The 4,730-nt window shown below is 34.0% G+C and overlaps 1 pseudogene; it reads right to left on the bottom strand.

Annotated features, from left to right (window-relative positions):
• Window positions 1-1,106: 1,106 nt before the first annotated feature.
• On the bottom strand, window positions 1,107-3,376 carry LOC116109173 (annotated as a pseudogene).
• Between the last annotated feature and the right edge of the window lie 1,354 nt (window positions 3,377-4,730).

The following is a 4,730-nucleotide window of genomic DNA, read 5'->3' as shown; positions in this document are numbered from 1 at the left end:
GTTCTATAGTGTTAAATTACTAAAGCAGGCTTCAATATACCAGAAGAAATAAATTTAAATTTATAAAATAACATGATGATGTGTTTGAAATTTTTTACACAGCCAATTAGCCAAAACAGAGCTTTCTAGAGAATCTAAAATCTTATAAGCACTTTTAATACACAATCCAACGTCCTAAAAAAATTAAAAGTACTTATAATCTTAATATCGTGCCATAAAGTTTTTTAAGTAATCTAAAGAAGAAAATCAGAGAAAAAAAAAAGAGTTTTTACATAGAGAACTAATCTGAAAATGTTTTTCATTCACTCAATTGAACATTGTGAAAACACAAGTGTTTATATGCACTTGGAGAAGTCCAAGTTGGCCACCCAAGTGAAAAATGTTGAAAATGTGTTTTGTAAGATATCTGAAAATTATATCAGAATTGGATAAAATGCTGAATAATTGTTTAGTAAATTTTTTTGAAAAGGTTTTTAAGACAGAATAGTTGTTTGATACATTTTCTAAAACTATTTATTATTTGATTTTAAAAATTTTTTTTTGTTGTTTAAATAATATTAAATAGTTGTTTCGTAATTTTTTTATCACTAAATTTTAAACAAATTCTCCATAATAATTTTAACTACTAATACATAATTTAAAAACCATGTGAGAGGACATATTAGTACTGGATAATACATGGAGATTTGCTATCGACCAATTATTTCTTTGAGAACAAGAATTAATTTTAACATTGGCCCTCCCCATCAAATTCCCTTCATAATTACTGATCCTTCAGCCCATGTCTCAATTATTTACTAATCCTGAAACAGAAAATAAAATCTGAATACGAATGATTTGTTAGTGAAATTTTCTATGTTAGGAGGTAGCAATAAGAGCTGGCAGAAAACTTCTAATTCAAAACTTGTCCAGGCATAAACCATGACAATTTTATTGAACAAAATAACTATCCCTGTGGCTACAGTAACACTTTTTCTTCATGAAAATAGAAACTGCCTCCACTCCTCATCAATTATTGTCGCATTCCCTCAAATATCTCTAGGGATGAACGAATCCATAAGGGCCATTTGATTTACAAGGATTCAAAATGGATACACTTCTGCATATCATAAAGCATTCTTCAGTCTAGTGCGAGTGATGAACAGAAATTTCCTAAGGGTAATCGTAAGAACCCATGTGGTTTTTGTGATCTTCTCTTTTATCGCTTGTAATCCTTTTTAAAAACCCAGGGGACCTTCCCTTTTCCAAATGGCATAGATTGCACCGAAGACTGTCTTTTTGTTTTTCGATGGAGCTTGTTCGATCCCATCTTGATCTTCATCTGCAGCCTGAATCATGACCTTACGCCTGACCACAATTTATATATTAATATTGTCAACATAGCTGTAAAATGACTTCAAAGATGAACTATTAATGATGCATTTTTCAATTGTATGACAAAACAACATGGTACATCTTGATTCAAATAAGTTTGGATTAGGATACAAACTATTTGCGAGCAATTATATTTTAAGGAAGACTAGTTGATATGACATCTGCCTGATAGCCGGGTAAGTCAAGGATGTGGCAATACATTTTGAGACTGCACCAAGCAAGAAAGCAGAAAATGCAGAGAGAGCTTCCAGGGCTGATTCTTTGGCACTTTCTCTCTTCAGCCGCCTATTGAGTAGCCTTTGTTTCAACTGATCAAATGAAGTGAACTGTACAACATGAAACTCTAGTTTCAACATACATCTTCATGTTCATCAAAATTTCTTAAAAGCAAAAAAATAGATAAGAGTAAACTGAATAGAAGTTACAAACTTTGAGCAGAACTTTGGCAGGATGAAAACCTACTGTCTGCTCTTGATGTATGCATCTGTTGCTACTTTTAAAAACTTTGAGACTTGGCCTATGAGGAGTTAGCTGCTATCTACTGTTCATATTTGTTCACCTTTTATTTCAATATCTGCTTTGAGTGAGACTCTCCTTTACTAATTCATCTGTTTCAGGTTTACTGGGGTTTTTAATATTTATCACCAGAATTCAAAAAAGAAAAGAACAAAAAATGCTACATAGCAAACTCAGACCATTGCTAATGCAACCTCTAAGATTTCATATAAGATAAATGAAGCCAATTTTACTCTGAAAAAGCCATAAATACAAACTATTTAAATAAAGGTGGATTCAAATGCCTGGATAGATAGGTTTTCTGTCAGGAGAAGAGTTATGCCAAGGCTACCAAATGCCTCAGTCCAAGTAGTCTCTGAAAGACTTTTCCAAAGTATGAACTGGAGTTATAGTTCAAAATATTATAACGTAACATTTTTTAATTTCTAAATCAAGACCACATGGTTCAGGACACCCCATAAAACCTAAAGAGAGGAGCTGTACTCTTATCAGTTATCAAGCAAAAGAGGACTGCAAAATTTCACTTACCTATGTTATTATTATAGTACATGCCCCAGCAGCTGCAGCAACAATCAAATTTGCTTTTGTTCCAATGTTTTTGCTACCACTTTTCTTCAATACAGCCTCTTAAAGAAGCTATAGCCATAGAAGTAAATGAACTGTGAAATGAAAGACTGCAGATTCTCTGTTCCCAGGCCCTGATACAATGAAAGAACCTGTGGAGTAGAAATCGCTTCCCAGAGAACAACGGAAATATTCCTGATACAGAGCTGATTTTTAGGGAGAATGTTCTATAACAATCATCATTGCAGTCACTTAACTGTTCAGGCTGAGAATACAGTAATTTATGTTAAAATCATCAAAGGCATTCCATTATGAACGCCCGGTAGATGAGTATCATATCTTCGCTTTGCATTTCTATTATATTTTCTGGTATATACTGAGAAATCACATTTTGTTTGATTAAAAGGACTGATGTAACTTAGATAAATCATCATATTTAGAGAGGGAGAATATAATCCCAGCATCAATGATTTTAATTCCATGAAATTAAAAACTAACATACTTAATATGTTATTCTTATTTGAATCTCTCATAATAAAAAAAAATTATAACCAACAACGCTCATGTAATAAAATAACAGTTTGATTTATATAAGACCAATGTTTTAATAACCAACCCAGGGTGAAATCTACCCACGATGAATCGGATGACGATCAGATGGAGGCAAAGTTGTCGGGTCCCGGGTTGACCGGTTTAACCGGCTGGTCAAACCGAGTGACAAAAATTTTTAAATTGAGCAAATACACCCCTAAAATTATAGTTAAGTCCCTATAGGTTTGAAATTTAGCAAAATACCCTAAATACAAATCGCGGTCGACTGGTTGGTGACGGCGACACACCAAATGCAATCCCAATCATCCCTTGAGCCCATTCCCCAGAAAATCTACCCAATACTAGGTCTCACCGAAGTCAACGTCGACATTCCAAGCTAGCTTTCACCACTGCCTACGTCGACATTCCAAGCTAGCTTTCACCACTGCCTACGTCAACAACCCTCCCCCATCACCATGAAAATACTCTCCTTAGCCTCCTGACAAAAACCCACCTCACCCCAACCCCGTTAGCCTAGCCAATAGCTAGAAAAAGCCTACTATTGTTGTTGCTTTTTTTGATTTCCGGACGATTCACTCACCAAATGTTTGATGGTTTTCAAAACCCCTGCTGTCTAATCAAAGCACAGATAAACTTTAGCAGTTCATTATGAAAATGAAACGTCGTCGTATTGAGAATGATTCTACCAGAACCTCTACCAATTACCTCCTTCTAGTTTGGTTAAATTGATGGCATCTTAACTTCAGTTTTCCAATGTGCCAAAAACAGATGTTTGAAAAATGTAAATGCCTCATGTTTTCCTTCTCTAAACCTGGCCACCTACTTCCCCTTAATTTTACTACTTCACTGTTTTTCTTCAATCAAAGACACTACTGTTATAAAATCAAGATGATTGCACAATATTTTTTGGTGATCAGACAAAATCTATTTTCACCAATCTCTCTGGATATCATAGATGGACAAAAGACTAGAAGATACAGAATGTAATTTGCTAACCATCAGCTAATTTTGCGATATAGCTTATCTTCTCGTATATCTTCCTAGTAGCAAATATCAATAACTATGTGGCAAATAGTAAGCATGTCTCGGCATCCAAATTGATGAAAATATTTATAAATCTTTCCTCTTATTTCTTAGATCACATCATTATCAGGTCGAGTCAACAATTTTATAGATAGTTCTTTACTTTTATCCATGTTGATACAGAAATTTGCACCAACTGGAGTGATCCGATCGACCTTGGTGGGATCGAAACTGGTGTGTGCATGATTACGGATAATCAGCAATGAACAAATAATGAATACAATAAAGTAAATAGCAAAAAGATTTTTAAAGTGGTTCGACGAGGTAAACTCTTGAGCCTACATTCACTATCTTTGTATTTGCTGTGAGAGCTTACAATAGCAATTCTAGGAATATTTTCCAACCCCTTCCTCATTGTTTGAGGGGGTTTATATATAGAGTTTGTACAAAAGAAAGAACGAAAATAAAGGGATTACAATTAAATTGAAATGCAACTCTGATATTCTCATGGTTGGACGCTATGATTGCGTAAAGATTGTTGTCAATCTGATCCCTTCCGAGATATTTGGGATTTGGGATTGTAATACTTTCTCTCTAGCTAGCATACTTGTAAAATAACAGTAAAATTCACTAAATATATATAAGAAAATTTACATGTAAATGAGTATAAAATAATGGGCCCATAACTAATTTTTCTTTAT

This window comes from Pistacia vera, unplaced genomic scaffold, assembly GCF_008641045.1.
Source record: "Pistacia vera cultivar Batoury unplaced genomic scaffold, PisVer_v2 Contig574, whole genome shotgun sequence".
NCBI classification, from domain to species: Eukaryota; Viridiplantae; Streptophyta; class Magnoliopsida; order Sapindales; family Anacardiaceae; genus Pistacia; species Pistacia vera.
The sequence above is the reverse complement of the archived record's forward strand: the minus strand, read 5'-3'. Positions and strand labels throughout refer to the sequence as shown.